This window comes from Heterodontus francisci, chromosome 1 (assembly GCF_036365525.1).
Source record: "Heterodontus francisci isolate sHetFra1 chromosome 1, sHetFra1.hap1, whole genome shotgun sequence".
NCBI lineage: Eukaryota > Metazoa > Chordata > Chondrichthyes > Heterodontiformes > Heterodontidae > Heterodontus > Heterodontus francisci.
In genome coordinates, this window is record NC_090371.1 from 54638898 (window position 1) to 54656954 (window position 18057).

An 18057-nucleotide genomic window follows, 5' to 3' on the forward strand; every position below is an offset into this window, starting at 1 on the left:
AGAGAGAACGAGACACATGCACACAGAGCGTGGGGAGAGCGGGGAGAGAGGTCAAAGTCTGTCATGACAGCTGGACATCTATCCAGAATACTCTGCATCGCTACATCAGGTGTGTGGGCAGAGACTGACTACTTATGCAAGCAAAAACAATGCCAGGTATGCCATTAAATCAGTTTTCACTATAGTGATGAGAAAGTAAGTCAATAAACTAGTCTTCTCATTTAAATCTTCTCCACAAAAATGCACATTTATTGTTTGTTTACTCATAGGATAAATTTTTAATGTCTTTTATCTTTCGAAATTTGGTCACCCGCCCCCTGGGCCGAGCAAAAATCATAATGCGGCCCTCTGCCCAAAAAGGTTGTACAACCCTGGGCTATCTGATCTACAACTGCCTGATGACTGCCCTCCACCACACGACCACACTCGTGTGGCTCGCACTCATCGAGCAGACCGTCAGGGTGCTGAAGCAATTGTTCCACTGCCTGGATCACTTGGGAGCTGGACTGCAACACTTGTCGGAGTGGGTGTCCCGATTCATGGTGGTCAATTGCATCCACTACAACTCAGCCATCTTGAGGGCGCAACCTTTGCCACCAAGGATTTGGCTACCACCTCAGGAGGCGGAGGAAGAAGGGGAGGAGGAGGATGAGGGGAGGCAGCAGCTGGCATATCCACTTTTCACGGGTAGCTGGCATATCCACGGGCTATCTGAGAGTGTATCATCAGACGCCAGTTCCCTTGAATGAAACCCCAGATTCCCATTATTTAACAGTTCCTCACCTTCCTATCCCTCTGTGACGGACAGTCAGTGTGTCCTATTGGGCACAATCCTGAAATAAAAGACAACACAAAACAACCATTCCATACCAATTTTATCCAACAACACATACATTAGTCCACCCAACTAATCGCCTTTGTGCATTCCCTTAGTCCCTGCCTTGCAGGTGCCTTTGATGGGCTGAGTGTTCCTACACAGTACTATGCCAGTGGCTGCAGCATGGCTGGTGGAAGGCTGCTGACTTTCACTTGGGGAGACTGCAGATGGCCTTACGGGATGCCCTCGAACAGCTCCGGGCCTTGCGGACCCAGTTTCAGACGGCAGCAACTCACCATGGCTGGCAGCAAGCTGGGCTGGCTGGCTGGCAGGCAACAGCAAGGGCACTGGCAGAGTGGCATCCTGAGAGAGGACAGTAGATTCATGCTCCACGGAGACACTGTCACTCCCCAGTGTGGTGCCTCAGCAATCCTAGTAATCTGCTGGAGGACAGATTGTTGGGCTGCTGTGACACCCAGCAATCCCCTTTCAGCACTGGTGTCTGCGGCCATGATGGCAGCAGTCTGTGCCTGTATAGCACCAAGCTGGACAACAAGCAGAGATTTCATGACCTCAGTCCAAGCTTCCACTACAGCACTCAGACATTGCCCTACTTCTGCTTGTGCTGCAAAGAAAGCTGAGACATCAGACAGCAGATGCTGCATCATTGTTGCATTTGCAAGTGTACTCATGGAGTTGGCCACCATTTCCTTGCTGGAAAGGATATGCATCAAGATCTGTGTGAAGCCCTGTGCCAAGTTAGAGCTGGACTCCTCCATGCTCCTTGACAGAGATAATAGGCTCTCTGGTAGACCTGCCAATACACCAAGTATTTGCTCTCCGTACCTAAGGAGGGATATGCTTGTCTTAGAGGGAATGCAACAAAGGTTCGCTAGATTGATTCCTGTGTTAAGAGGTTTGTCCTATGAGGAGAGATTGAGTAGAATGGGCCTGTGCTCTCTGGAGTTCAGAAGAATGAGAGTTGTTTTCAGTGAAATATATAAGATTATGAGAAGACTTGATAGGTTAATTGTTGTTTACCTTGGATGGAGAGTCTAGAACTAGGGGGCATAGTCTCAGGATAAGGAGACGGCCATTTGGGACTGAGATGATGAGAAATTTATTCACTCAGAGAGTTGTGAATCTTTGGAGTTCTTTATCTATAGGGAGTAGATGCTCAGTTATTGAGGACATTCAAGGCTGAGATCGATTGATTCTAAGGGAATTAAAGGATTTGGGGTTCGGTTAGGAAAATGGTGTTGAGGTCAGGGATCAGCTAGAATCTTATTAAATGGCGGTGCAGGCTCGAGGGGCCATCTGGCCTACTCCTGCTCCTGTTTCTTATTTTCATATGTTCTTACCACATGCCGATCCCGCCTCTTTACTTCCCTCTAAAGTTGGTGTGGTGCCAGTATCTCAGCTGCTGGCTGCGAGTGTCAGATTGAGTGACAGTATTGCTTCCTCCTCGGTCTGCTCTCCTGCTAGGCCTTCAGCCCCAGGCACCACTGGCGGCTAGGTGGCAGTTCTTGGCTATCTGAAAGCATAAATGCACAAGAGAAGTGTTGGGATGGGGTTGGGGGGGGTGGGGGGGAGGGGGAAAGCAAGAGGTGCATGGTTACATCATCTGCAGCTTTTGCATCACAACACATTGTGGGATGAGGGTGAAGTGGGATTTGAGATGGTGCATTAGACAGGAACATACCGTCATACGGCGGAAGGATCATTAAGGGAATCAAGGGATATGGGGAGCGGGCAGGAAAGTGGAATTAAAGCCCAAGATCAGCCATGATCGTATTGAATGGTGGAGCAGGCTCGATGGGCCATATAGTCTACTTCTGCTCCTATTTTCTTATTTTCTTGTGTTCTTGTGTCATCATGGATGGCTTCAGCAATGCTGCTGGCCATGGCCTCAATGACGGCCACTCCAATTATTCCCAGCATCGTCTCCTCCATGGGGGTCAGCACACGCAGCCGTGACTCACTACCCGCTACCCCCCACACCTCCCTGATGCTATGCAGTCTATTATGGGACACCTTGTCCTGCAAAAGAGAGGGAAGTGTGTCACTCAGTTTGGTGCAATGTGTTTGGCTGATGTGCCTGCCACAGGTGAATAGCTGGCAGTGTGTGCAAGCTGTACGATGTGAGTGTGTGGCCTGCAGCAGTGCTAATGTGTGCAGTTTGAGTTGTAGTTGATAGAGATTATTGATAGGTGAGTGTGAAGGTGTTGATAGGATATGGATGTGAGGATACATTCACTGACCTTGACCACTGGTGTGAGGTCATTAAACATCTTGTGACGTTGCATCCAATTCCTCGGAGCCTGACTGGTAGCATTGACCTCCAACACCACCTGCTCTCACTGCTTTCTGATCGCTTGTCTGGAGGGCCTCCTGGCCCCCTGAGCGGAGAGCCTGCCCTCCTCCTGTTGTAAGTCGCACAGCCATTCGACGGCCTCCTAACCTTGCCAAATGCCAGGCAGGAAGCACAGGCACATTATAAGCGAGAAGTGCATCACCTGCAATATTGGTGCAGATAGGTACGTTGATGCCAGGAGTACGCACCTGAATTACGCTGATAGCAGAGCACGTTATTTAAATTAGGTTCCTGTACTTCTTACAGGACCCGTTGGATATTGAAATGCCCCAGCATGCAACTCACCACATGATCTACGTTGCTGATTTTTCATTTCCTTTTCTGTTTCCTTCTCTCCTTTATTGCTTTATCTCCAAAAATCTTCTTTTGCCTCTCTCCCTCACCTTTTCTTTTCTCATTCACTATCAGGTGGGAGGTGGCAGTTGGTATATTTTTGGTGCGGCAGGTGACACCAATGGCTGCAGGCGGGTGGGGGATGCAGGGAGAATTTGTCACTCATTTTCCCTTCCCTCTCTAATGACCAGTGCTTCTCCATTCTTGCTGGCATCACGTCACCTTTTGTTTCAGCTTCCCACACCCCTGCTCCTACCTCCTCATTACTTTCTCCCATCATTAACCTTACCTTGGAATGACCCGTTCAGTCCCTGAATTCCTCCTCCACCCTTGCTTTGGTATTTCTCACCATTCTTAGCCCTCCATCCACTCTCTCCCAAGTGCAGGTGGTAGGAGTTTAGGAAGAGCCTGGAAGCCTCTTCCCCTCTCAATCCGACTCTCACTCCCATATCTCTCCTATGTTCACTACCCGTTTCCCTCCTAGATCTCTTTGTTTTGTTTTCAGTTTTTTTTAAATAAATCAAATTAGAATAAAGAAAAAAACCTGCTGATCTGCCTTTCACTCTGTTCAAGTCTTTGTTTCATAGGCATTAGAAATTAGAATTTCTGTCAGAGGTCTGTGTGATTAGCACTGACCTTTTCTGAGAGGTGGAAATCATTAGCTGGCTTCAAAATTCAGCCAATATTTTTGTTGAAAATTACAATTTCCACCCTAGCCTTTAACACCTCTCTCTCTCACTGTCCCTTAGATTAATATGCTTTTCAAAGTTAATAAAACACAAAACAAAAACTGCAACATCTGTGTATTTAGAATACTGTTGCTTATTTTGCTCATTCACACACACACAGCAAAAACACTGAACATAAATTTACTTTATGAAAGCTTTTGATATTTGTCCTCTTATTTTTCAAGGTTCGTACATACTCAGACCATACAATCCAAATTCAGCTCATAGAGTCATCGTTCTGGGTAAACATATAAAGCTTTTGGGAAAGGCTGAGGCCTTCAAGTATTAAAGACATGAAAAGACAAAAAAGACAATTCCAAAGATAAATGTAATCAACGTTATTGTGAAATAAGTCAATTCTTGGTTTTTAAATTTTTGTCCAGAACCTTATTTTGAATATTAGAATGTTGCTGAGAAAAAATGGCGGCTGATAAACAATTTCAATGATATGCATATTGAGTGATATACTTCTGAATAGTGCCACCTACATGAGAAATAGGTACTGCAGTTACTGAGAATGGGATTTAAATAAAATTTACAGCCTATGTACCAACCTTAGTATATAATACATAAGTTTTGTTTGGCCTTAAATTTCTCGCACTACAAATAGTTGGACTCCTGGTCTTAATGCTTACACATAAAGTCAATCTCTTGCAGTCTATCATGTTTGTGGCACCAAGCTATTTTCTTATTTCTTGGAAATTTTGATGGATTCATGTCCGAGTCCTAGCTTTCTCAAGAGGTTGCAGTACTCTAGTTTTGTCTCTACCATGGTTTTGGAAGATAAGATCTTTTCAGCATAGCTTTTCTTTAGAACTTTGGCATGCGGTATGAATAAAACTCCTGCAAGTTTAGGATTGTTGCGAACTTAGCAATAATATTTTGGGTCATTCAGTTGTTAAACAACACCAAATCTCACTGGAGTGGGGCATCTCACAGCGTGCACCTTTAGTTAGACTTTTTGCTACACCCTTCAGCTTGAATTTTTTTTTCCACCATAACTTGCTAGAAGTGTGAGCTGCTAACAGGGTGGCAAGGGCAATAGGGCATCTTTGTGAATGATGGGACCAACAGTGTATCCAACAGACATGATGGGCTGAATGGCCTCCTTCTGTGCTGTAATTTTTCTATGGTTCAATGGTATCTTAACAAATCAGATTCAAAGATTGAGAAAGAAGCAGAGGACGGCACAGTGGTGCAGTGGTTAGCACCGTAGCCTCACAGCTCCAGCAACCCGGGTTTGGTTCTGGGTACTGCCTGTGCGGAGTTTGCAAGTTCTCCCTATGACTGCGTGGGTTTCCACTGGGTGCTCTGATTTCCTCCCACAGCCAAAGACTTGCAGGTTGATAGGTAAATTGACCATTATAAATTGCCTCTAGTGTAGGTAGGTGGTAGGAGAATGGTGGGGATGAGGTAGGGAATATGGGATTAATGTAGGATTAGTATAAATGGGTGGTTGTTGGTCAGCACAGACTCAGTGTGCCAAAGGGCCTGTTTCAGTGCTGTATCTCTCTATCATTCTATGAATGATGGAGAAGGAGGGTGAATTGGAATCAAATCAGGTATGGAAAGGGGAAGGAAAGATTGGATTGAGAAAAAGAGACAGAAAGGAAAATTAAAAAAAAAAGTATTTTTGAAATCTCGAAGAAGAATTTATTAGATGCAGGCATGAAATTGAACAGTTTAAATTGCATTAACAATCATCATGTCTTTAAAAGGGTACTAATACTCTTAATCATCAGCTCTAACTTTCTGTAGCGAGTTTAATGGATAATGAATGAGCATATCCAGCAAGTTGTTAAAACCTACATGAAGCCTAAGAGTGCTATGCCATTTGTGCAAAGCAAATAGGGACGCAGTGTAAATCAACCAGCAATTTCTGGAGATTTGCAACTCACAGCTTATCTCTTAATTCCCTGAATTTTCTGGTGGCTCAATGCATTAATAACAGGGTGCATTCTGAATGAACTGTTATTTTTCCAGCAAGGTTTAACCAAATGTGTTAAGATGGGTCATCAAAGTTAAATCCTTATGTCACAAGCACTAGATCAACATGCACAAATGGACTGAAGGCTCATTCTACTCACTAGCCACTAAGTGGATTATGCTCCGTATCTGTGAATTAGACACCTGGAGCAATCGACACCTAGTGCTTGGACTCCTCTTCAAGAGATGTAATCCAGCAGTTATTAAAGCAGATCTCAATGTTACCTCATAGTAACACACTAGCATTTCTTTGGCTCTGCTTTGGTATTAGAGATAAATGAATAAAAAAGAAAGCAAGATTTCTTGCCTTTGGTGTGGTTACCTGAATGCATTTTATGCCTTATGTGCCTTTTTGAATGTATCACTGTTTCTAACTATTAAGTTGAATGTTTAAACTAAAATAATTCACTCTGAATAGTTATTTTCCTTGTTGAAAGATAACCTTGAGAACTGGCATTATTGGAAATAACTGAGGATCAATTTTAGCATGAATTTTGTGTAGCACAATAGTGAGGGAAGCCCTTACAATACTTCAGTTATTTGGTGAGCTAAATCTCTTCATAGAATTACAGAATTGCTACCGCACAGAAAGAGGCCATTCGGCACATTGTGTCTGCACCGGCTTTCTGAATGAGCAATTCACCTAGTGCCGTACCGTCACCTTCTCCCTGTAACCCTGCACATTCTTCCTTTTCAGACAACAGTCTAATTCCCTTTTGAATGCATCGATTGAACCTGCCAGCACCACAATCCCAGGCAGCGTATTCCAGACCGTAACCACTCGCTACGTGAAGAAATTTTTTCTCATGTCACTTTTGCTTCTTTTGCCAATTACTTTAAATCTTGTCTTTGACACGGTCCCTCATGGCAGACTGGTACAAAAGGTGAAGTCACACGGGATCAGAGGTGAGCTGGCAAGATGCATACAGAACTGGCTCAGTCATAGAAGACAGAGGGTAGCAGTGGAAGGGTGCTTTTCTGAATGGAGGGATGTGACTGGTGGTGTTCCGCAGGGATCAGTGCTGGGACCTTTGCTCTTTGTAGTATATATAAATGATTTGGAGGAAAATGTAGCTGGTCTGATTAGTAAGTTTGCGAACGACACAAAGGTTGGTGGAGTTGCGGATAGTGATGAGGATTGTCAGAGGATACAGCAGGATAGAGATCAGTTGGAGACTTGGGCAGAGAAATGGCAGATGGAGTTTAATCCGGACAAATGTAAGGTAATGCATTTTGGAAGGTTTAATGCAGGTGGGAAGTATACAGTAAATGACAAAACCCTTAGGGGTATTGACAGGCAGAGAGATCTGGGCGTACAGGTCCGCAGGTCACTGAAAGTGGCAACGCAGGTGGATAAAGTAGTCAAGAAGGCATACGACATGCTTGCCTTCATCGGTCGGTGTAACAATTGGCAAGTCATGCTGCAGCTGTACAGAACTTTAGTTCGGCCACACTTAGAATATTGTGTGCAGTTCTGGTCGCCACACTACCAGAAGGACGTGCAGGCTTTGGAGAGGGTACAGAAGAGGTTTTCCAGGATGTTGCCTGGTCTGAAGGGCATTAGCTATGAGGAGAGGTTGGATAAACTTGGATTGTTTTCACTGGAACGACGGAGGTGGAGGGACGACATTTTAGAGGTTTACAAAGTTATGAGCGGCATGGTCAGAGTGGATAGTCAGAAGCTCTTTCCCAGGGTGGAAGAGTCAGTTCCTAGGGGACATAGGTTTAAGGTGCAAGGGGCAGAGTTTAGAGGGGATGTGCGAGGCAAGTTCTTTACACAGAGGGTGGTGAGTGCCTGGAGCTTGCTGCCGGGGGAGGTGGTGGAAGCAGGTACGATAGCGACGTTTAAGAGGCATCTTGACAAATACATGAATAGGATGGGAATAGAGGGATACGCTCCCCGGAAGTGCAGAAGGTTTTAGTTTAGGCAGGCATCAAGATCGGTGCAGGCTTGGAGGGCCGAATGGCCTGTTCCTGTGCTGTACTGTTCTTTGCTCTTTGTTCTTTGTTCTATCTGTGCCCTTTGTTCTTGCTCCTTTCACAAGTGGGAACAGTTTCTCCCTATCCACAATAATAAAAGCAAAATACTGCGGATGCTGGAAATCTGAAATAAAAGCAAGAAATGCTGGAATCACTCAGCAGGTCTGGCAGCATCTTTCCACAGATGCTGCCAGACCTGCTGAGTGATTCCAGCATTTCTTGTTTTTATTTCTCCCTATCCACTCTGTCCACATCCCTCATGATTTTGAATACCTCTCTCAAATCACCTCTCAGCTTTCTCTTCTCTAAGGAAAACAGTCCCAATTTCTCCAATCTATCTTCATATAACTGAAGTTCCCCATCCTGGAACCATTCTCATGAATCTTTTTGTACTCTCTCCAGTATCGTTTGCAGCTTTCCGAAAGTGTAGCACCCAGAATTGGACGCAATACTCAAGCTGAGGCCGAGCTAGTGTCTTATGCAAGTTTAACATAACTTCCTTTCTCTTGTACTCTATGCCCTATTAATAAAGCCCAGGATACTGTATGCTTTATTAACTGCTATTACAGAACTGCTGTTATAGCTATTACGGAAACGTGGTTGAGGGATGGGCTGGACTGGCAGCTCAATGTTCCGGGGTACCGATCCTTTCGGCGTGACAGAGGTGGAGGTAAGAGAGGAGGGGGAGTTGCACTATTGAATAGGGAGGACATCACGGCAGTACTTAGAGAGGATATCCCAGGGGGAATGTCCAGCGAGGCCATATGGGTAGAACTTAGAAATAAGAAAGGGGTGATCACTTTGATGGGATTATACTATAGGCCCCCCAATAGTCAGAGGGAAGTGGAGGAGCATAAATGTAGGGAAATCATAGATAAGTGCAGGAATTATAGGGTTGTAATAGTAGGTGATTTTAACTTCCCTAATATTGACTGGGACTGCCTTAGTGCTAAGGGATCAGATGGGGAAGTATTTGTTAAGTGCGTCCAGGATAGTTTTCTGAAGCAGTATGTGGATGGCGCGACTAGAGAAGGGGCTACACTCGACCTCCTCTTAGGAAATGAGGATGGGCAGGTGGTTGATGTGTCAGTGGGGAAGCACATTGGGACCAGTGACCATAACTCTATTAGCTTCAAGATAGTTATGGAAAAGGATAGGGCTGGTCCTCAAGTTGAAGTCCTAAATTGGGGGAAGGCTAATTTCGATGGCATCAGACAGGAACTCTCAAAAGTTGAATGGGAGAGGCTGTTTACAGGTAAAGGGATGTCTGGCAAGTGGGAGACTTTTAAAAGTGAGATAGGAAGAGTTCAGGGCCGGCATGTTCCTGTTAGATGGAAGGACAAGGCTGGCAAGTTTAGGGAATCTTGGTTGATGAGGGATATTGATGGTCTGGTCAGGACAAAGAAGGAGGCATATGTCAGGTATAGGCAGCTGGGATCAAGCGAGTCCCTCGAGGAGTATAGGGGATGTAGGAGTACACTTAAAAAGGAAATTAGGAGGGCGAGAAGGGACCATGAGATTTCCCTGGCAGATAAGATAAAGGAGAATCCTAAAAGATTCTATAAGTATATTAAGAGTGAAAGGGTAGCTAGGGAAAGAGTAGGTCCCCTTAAGGATCAGTGTGGCAAGCTATGTGTGGAGCCACGGGAAATGGGCGAGGTCTTAAATGAATATTTCTCGTCCGTATTTACCGTGGAGAAGGTCATGGAAGCTAGTGAGTTCAAGGGAGCGAACAGCGATATCCTGGAGCATATTAACATTACAAAGGAGGAGGTTTTGGAGGTTTTGAAGCGCATTAAGGTAAATAAATCCCCAGGGCCTGACCAGGTGTATCCTAGGATGCTATGGGAAGCAAGGGAGGAGATTGCTGGGGCCCTGGCAGAGATTTTTGTATCATCGTTAGCCACGGGTGAGGTACCGCAAGATTGGAGGATAGCTAATGTTGTGCCTTTATTTAAGAAGGGCAGCAGGGATAACAGGGAACTACAGGCCGGTGAGTCTTACATCAGTGGTGGGAATGTTGGTGGAAGGGATTCTGAGAGACAGGTTTTATATGCATTTGGAAAGGCATGGTCTGATTAGGGATAGTCAGCATGGCTTTGTGTGTGGGAAATCATGTCTCACGAATTTGATTTGAGTTTTTCGAGGAGGTGACCAAGAGGATTGACGAGGGCAGGGCGATGGACATTGTCTACATGGACTTTAGCAAGGCCTTTGACAAGGTCTCACATAGTAGGCTGGTCCGGAAGGTTCGAACACATGGGATCCAGGGTGAGCTAGCAAATTGGATCAAAATTGGCTTGGTGATAGGAGGCAGAGACTGGTAGTGGAGGGTTGTTTTTCAGATTGGAGGCCCGTGACCAGTGGTGTGTCGCAGGGATCGATGCTGGGCCCTCTGTTGTTTGTCATATATATTAATGACTTGGATGTGAATGTAGGAGGTATGATTAGTAAGTTTGCAGTTGACACCAAAATTCGTGCTATAGTGGACAGTGAAGAAGGCTGTCTAAGGTTACAACAGGATATAAATCAACTGGGAAAGTGGACAAGGGATTGGCAAATGGAATTTAACGGAGACAAGTGCGAAGTGATGCATTTTGGGAAGTTAAACCAGGGCAGGACATATACAATGAATGGCAGGGCCCTGGGGAGTGTTGTTGAGCAGAGAGACCTTGGGGTGCAAGTACATAGTTCCCTGAAAGTGGCAACACAGGTAGACAGGGTGGTGAAGAAGGTGTATGGCATGCTTGCCTTCATCGGCCGAGGCATTGAGTACAAGAGTTGGGACGTCATGTTACAGTTGTACATAACGTTGGCTAGGCTGCATTTGAAGTACTGTGTGCAATTCTGGTCGCTGCACTACAGGAAAGATGTGATTAAGCTAGAGAGGGTGCAGAAAAGATTCATAAGGATGTTGTCTGGTTTGGAGGGCTTGAGTTTTAAAGAGAGATTGGATAGGCTGGATCTGTTTTCCCTGGAGCAAAGGAGGCTGAGAGGAGATTTGATGGAGGTATATAAAATTATGAGAGGCATAGATAGGGTAGATAGCCAGAGTCTGTTTCCCATGGTCGGGGTGACTAAAACTAGAGGGCATAGATTTAAGGTGAGAGGGAGGAGGTTTAAAGTGGATCAAAGGGGTAAATTTTTCTCACAAAGAATAGTGGGTATCTGGAATGAGCTGCCAGAGGAGGTGGTGGAGGCAGGAACAGTAGCAACATTTAAGAGGCATCTGGACAGGTACTTGAATGAGCAAGGCATAGAGGGATATGGAATTAATGCAGGCAGGTGGGATTAGTATAGATAGGCATTATGGTCGGCATGGACGCGGTAAGCCAAAGGGCCTGTTTCTATGCTGTACGACTCTATGACTCTAACTGCTCTCTTAATCTGTCCTGCCACTTATGCACATATATACCCATGTCCATCTGCTCCTGCACCCCTTTATTTTATATTGTCTCTCCATGTTCATCCTTGCAAAATGAATCACTTCACGGTTCTCTGCATTGACCCTCATCTGCCACTTGCCTGCCCATTCCACTAACTTGCCTATGTCCTTTTGAAGTTTTGCACTAATCTCCTCACAGTTCACAATGTCTCCAAGTTTCATATCATCTGCAAATTTTTAAATTATTCCCTGTACACCAAGGTCTAGGTCATTAATATATATCAGGAAAAGCAAGGGTCCCAACACTGACCCCTGGGAAATCCCACTAAAAATCTTCTTGCAGCCCGAAAAGCATCCATTAATCACTCCTCTCTATTTCCTGTTACTCAGACAATTTCTTGTCCATGTTGCTACTGTCCCTTTTATTCCATGAGCTATATTTTTGCTCACAAGGCTGTTGTGTGGCACTGTATCAAATGCTTTTTGAAGGTCCAGGTACGTCACATCAACTGCATTGCCCTCATTAACTCTCACTGTTGCCTCTTCAAAAAACTCTCGGAAGTTAGTTAAACATGATTTTCCCTTAACAAATCTGTGCTGGCTTTCCTTAATTAACCCACATTTGTCCATGTGATTATTAATTTCATCCCAAATCATTCTTTCTAGAAGTTTCCCCACCACTGAGGTCAAACTGACTGGTCTGTAGTTGCTAGGCTTATCTCTACACCCTTTTTTGAACAAGGATGTAACATTTGCAATTCTCCAGTCCTGTAGCACCACTCCTGAGTCTAAGGAAGACTGAAAAATTATGGCCATTGCCTCCGCAATTTCAGTCTCGCTTTGCGCAGTATCCTTGGATGCATCTCATCTGGTCCTGGTGTTTTATCAAGTTTAATTATAGACAGCCTATATAATACGTCCTCCTTATCAATTATGAATCCTTTTCATTTATTAATTACCTCCTCTTTCACTGTGGCCTGGATAGCAACTTCTTCCTTGGTAAAGACAGATGCAAAGTATTCACTTAGCACCTCACCTATTCCCCCGCCTCCATGTTCAAATCCCCTTTTTGGTCCTTAATCGGTCCGACTACTCATTTTAGCACATTTTTACTATTTATATGTCTGTAGAAGACATTCGAATTCCCTTTTATGTTAGCTGCCATTCTCTTTTCATACTCCCTCTTTGTTTCTCTTATTTGTTTTTCAGTTCTGCTCTGAACCTTCTATATTCAGCCTGGCTCGCCATTGTATTATCTCTTGAGGAATTGAAAGGTTCAAACCCCCTTCTTAATGCACATGAACGTACAAAACACCATCATCCCTTGTTGAGCAATAATTTGTGCTCTGACCCAAAGAGACCACAGTATGAAAAATTGAAAATGTCACAATGTTGCTACACTAAGGTTTAAATGAGACATAGCTTTGAGGTGAAGGAGAAGGAGATTTCATGGCATCTAACTGCTTTACCTGTGCTTGATGATGATATTGAGTATTTGAAATAGGACAGAGTTCTATTTGCTAGCACTAAGATCCCTCTCATAAATAAGCTGAAAATTCCTTCAAAAAGTTGAGAGTACTGCCCCAGTGATTTTTGCCGTTCGCACAAACAAGTTCATCAAGCCTTTTGGATGATACGTTGTGCTTAAAGAATGAGAAAGAGGTGTGGTGTGTGTGTCTTGGCATACTTTTGATTTATAATGTAAAGCAAGTTCATCAACTAATGTGTATTGGCTAACAATTGAAATTTGACCCAGCATTAAAGGGCCAACCTGTTTCCCTGAAATACTTTTCTGTTAAACATTCCTAACTGAGGAGGGAGAGGTGTACCCCTTGGCTATGATACTTCACAATGACTCTTAGCTTAAATGATGTTGCCTTACTTGTTAGCTGAGAACATGAAACCAGACAATTTTTTTTTATAATGAAATCTATAGGTGAGTAACTAGCTTAATTCTCAACTGACCTGTTTAAAACTACACTAATACACTGTTGAGTTTAATTTAAAAATTAGATAGCAATGAATGGCAATATATATTCACTCAGGAGACAAACATCTGTTCTGGTATTCAATTCTAGAAACCAATATTCCACCTGTTCATGAAGACTGCTGCTCTAGTTTACAGTTCCTTGTATTTTGTTGATGAATTTGTCTGATGAATTAAGAAATGGTTCCTTGTTATCTTTGAACAGTGGAAGTCACACTGGTTAGAGAATTTATTTTATTATTTTGTTTCAGGGGTGCGCTATTGTCAGAAGTTACTTTCCTTATGAGTCAGAACCATCCAATGGCGCAAATTACAAAATACTATTGTGCAAGTTTAGAATGGATCAAAACATGCAAAAAAGCCATTTGACACTTGTTCCTACTGAAGGGAATTGTCCAGTTGTTAATATTCATACGCTTAGATCAGAAGGTTGCATATTCATCTTTTGGGGATTTAAATTTAAATCCAATACTGATACCATACTATAGTTTAAAAGGATACTGCATTACTGTATCAGATTTGAACCTAAGGTGTGAGTTGCTTTTATATCTGTTCTTTAATAGGATGTCTGAACTGCACACAATGCATACACGTTCGGACATTTCATTATAGGAAAGATATAAAAGCAATGGAAAGCTACAGCATTGATTCATCAAGGATGAAGAATTAGCTATGAAGAGAGACTTGAGAGATTCGGGTGGTTATTTTGGCTAAAGAGCGAAAATAGGCATTAAATGGGCCTTTTGTTAATAAAAAATGCTTGTTTGAAGGTCTGGATTTAGGTTGCAATTTCCAGTGTAATTAATGACTAACATGATTCTGTGAATCTATAATTTAACATCTCACACTGAAGAATGCCTGCAGAGTCTCATCGACAGGTTTGCGTCTGCCTGCAATGAATTTAGCCTAACCATCAGCCTCAAGAAAACGAACATCATGGGGCAGGATGTCAGAAATGCTCCATCCATCAATATTGGCGACCACGCTCTGGAAGTGGTTCAAGAGTTCACCTACCTAGGCTCAACTATCACCAGTAACCTGTCTCTAGATGCAGAAATCAACAAGCGCATGGGTAAGGCTTCCACTGCTATGTCCAGACTGGCCAAGAGAGTGTGGGAAAATGGCGCACTGACACGGAACACAAAAGTCCGAGTGTATCAGGCCTGTGTCCTCAGTACCTTGCTCTACGGCAGCGAGGCCTGGACAACGTATGCCAGCCAAGAGCGACGTCTCAATTCATTCCATCTTCGCTGCCTTCGGAGAATACTTGGCATCAGGTGGCAGGACTATATCTCCAACACAGAAGTCCTTGAAGCGGCCAACACCCCCAGCTTATACACACTACTGAGTCAGCGGCGCTTGAGATGGCTTGGCCATGTGAGCCGCATGGAAGATGGCAGGATCCCCAAAGACACATTGTACAGCGAGCTCGCCACTGGTATCAGACCCACCGGCCGTCCATGTCTCCGTTATAAAGACGTCTGCAAACGTGACATGAAATCGTGTGACATTGATCACAAGTCGTGGGAGTCAGTTGCCAGCATTCGCCAGAGCTGGCGGGCAGCCATAAAGACAGGGCTAAATTGTGGCGAGTCGAAGAGACTTAGTAGTTGGCAGGAAAAAAGACAGAGGCGCAAGGGGAGAGCCAACTGTGCAACAGCCCCAACAAACAAATTTCTCTGCAGCACCTGTGGAAGAGCCTGTCACTCCAGAATTGGCCTTTATAGCCACTCCAGGCGCTGCTTCACAAACCACTGACCACCTCCAGGCGCGTATCCATTGTCTCTCGAGATAAGGAGCCCCAAAAGAAAGAAAAAAGAAAAAAAAGAATAATTTGAATGTGCCTTGAGTGCTAACCAGAAACTTACAGATTTAGCACTCCAGTGCCAATTAGTTTTCGTGGAGTAATATATGTGGACTCCTCACATCCACTTCTGCTGAAGGTGTGGAGTGCTATGGCTGGCACACAGCAGCATGTTGCAGGATAGCTCAGAAGCAAGGGAGAGGGCACGCAGGTAACTGGATGTGACACTGGAGGTCCTGTAGGAGGAAACCCAGAGGAGGAGAGATGTCCTCCAGCCACAGTGCGCAACGATGCTACCTCATCCTCCTGTCTCTTTGCCTGGCATTATTCCTTGTTCAGACCAAGGGGGAGGCTAGCAAGATGACGATTTTTTTTTTATTTCCAAAATATACTTTATTCATAAAAATCTGTAAAAAATACATTACCAAACCGTTTCAAACAGCACCAAGTCAAAAAATACAAACAGTGCATAGGTGATCAGTTTCCTTCAATACAATCATGAGTTGCCTCACAACCCTTCCATTTTACATTTGTCGTGCCAGGTACATTTTTACATTTTACGGGGGACAAAATTTTCCCAATACAGTTCGAGGGGTTATCCATAGATCCAGCCCCTCAGTTCAGCTTGGTGAGAGGACATTACACAGTGGTCTTTCCCCATTGAGCCTTTGCTGTGGCTGCCCCAAGCGTCCCTCAGCACGTAGTCCTGGACCGTGGAATGTGCCAGTCTGCAACATTCGGTCGTGGACAACTCTTTGCGCTGGAAGACCAGCAAGTTTCGGGCAGACCAAAGGGCGTCTTTCACCGAATTGATAGTCCTCCAGCAGCAGTTGATGTTTGTCTCAGTGTGCATCCCTGGGAACAGCCCGTAGAGCACAGACTCCTGTGTTACAGAGCTGCTTGGGATGAACCTCGACAAAAACCACTGCATCTCTTTCCACACCTGCTTTGCAAAGACACATTCCAGGAGTAGGTGGGCAACCGTCTCTTCCCCACCACAGCCACCATGGGGACATTGTGCGGAGGGAGCGAGACTTCGGGCGTGCAGGAAGGATCTGACGGCGAGGGCTCTTCTCACCACCAGCCAAGCTACATCTTGGTGCTTGTTTGAAAGTTCTGGTGATGAGGCATTCTGCCAAATGACTTTGGCGGTCTGCTCGGGGAACCATCCGACAGGATCCACCATCTCCTTTTCCCGTAGGGCCTTGAGGACATTCCTGGCAGACCACTGACTGATGGATCGGTGGTCAGAGGTGTTTTCCCGCAGAAACTGCTCCACAAAGGATAGGTGCTATGGCACGGTCCAACTGGATGGAGCGTTCCGCGGCAATGTGACCAGGCCCATCTTTCACAACACCGGGGACAGATAGAACCTCAGCACGTAGTGACACTTGGTGTTTGCGTACTGGAGCTTGATGCAGCCGCACACAAAGGTAGTCATCAGGATGAGGGCGACGTTGGGTACATTTTTCCCGCCCTTATCCAGAGGTTTGAACATTGTGTCCCTCCAGACCCGGTCCATTTTGGATCCCCAGATGAAGCGGAAAATGGCTCGGGTGACCGCCACAGTGCAGGAGTGGGGTATGGGCCAGACCTGCGCCATGTACAGCAACAACGTGAGCACCTCGCACCTGATGACCAGGTTCTTACCCACAATGGAGAGAGATCGCTGCCCCCACATGCTCAACTTGTGTTGTACCCTGGCTACTCACTCCTCCCAGGTTTTGGTGCACACCCCGGCCCTTCCGAACCATATCCCCAGCACCTTCAGGTAGTCTGAGCTGACAGTGAAGGGGACAAAGGATCGGTCAGCCCAGTTCCCAAAGAACATGGCCTCGCTCTTGCCGTGTTTAAATTTGGCTCCCGAGGCCAGTTCAAACTGGTCGCAGATGCTCATCAGTCTATGCACAGACAGCGGATCCGAGCAGAAGACAGCGACATCATCCATGTACAGGGAGGTTTTAACCTGAGTGCCTCCACTGCCTGGGATTGTCACCCCTTTTATGCTCGCATCCTTCCTAATAGACTCAGCAAAGGGTTCAATACAGCAAACAAACAAGACCGGGGAGAGAGGACAGCCCTGTCTGACTCCAGATTGGATCGGGAAACCTTCCGATTCCCACCCATTGATTGTGACTGCGCTACTGATGTTTGTGTAGAGCAGTTTGATCCAATTGCAGACTCCCTCCCCAGTTGACTCGACTGGCTATGACTTTGGACAGAATCTTGTAGTCAACATTAAGCAGTGAATGGGCCGCCAATTTCTAATTTCTGCCCTCTCCCCCTTCCGCTTGTAGATGAGGGTGATGATGCCTTTCCTCATGGATTTTGACATGCTGCTGGCCAGCAGCATACTCTCATATACTTCCAGCAGGTCCGGGCCTACCCAGTCCCACAGGGCCGAGTACAACTCAACCGGTAAGCCATCGCTTCCGGGAGTTTTACTCGTCTCGAAGGACTCGACGGCCTTTGTCAGCTCGTCCAGAGTTAGCGGCTTGTCCAGTCTCTCCCTCGTGCTGTCATCTAAGACCACTGTGATAGATGACAGGAAGGACTGGGAGGCTCTGCTGTCTGTGGGCTTTGCGTCAAACAGCCCAGCATAAAACGATTTGCTGATCCTTAGTATGTCAGACTGCGAAGACGTTACCGAGCCATCCTCCTCC

At 45.3% G+C, this 18057-nt stretch overlaps 1 protein-coding gene across 9 annotated transcripts in view; it reads left to right on the forward strand.

Moving 5' to 3' along the window:
- Nucleotides 1-18057, forward strand: part of rab27b (RAB27B, member RAS oncogene family) — a 214341-nt gene that overhangs the window by 93794 nt on the left and 102490 nt on the right. The window contains exon 2 of one of the 9 annotated variants that reach the window (XM_068030708.1): nt 6936-7144. The exons of the other annotated variants lie outside the window; for them this stretch is intronic. The gene's annotated coding sequence lies outside the window, so the exon portion shown is untranslated. The remainder of the gene's footprint in view (nt 1-6935; nt 7145-18057) is intronic. 9 annotated transcript variants of the gene reach the window in all.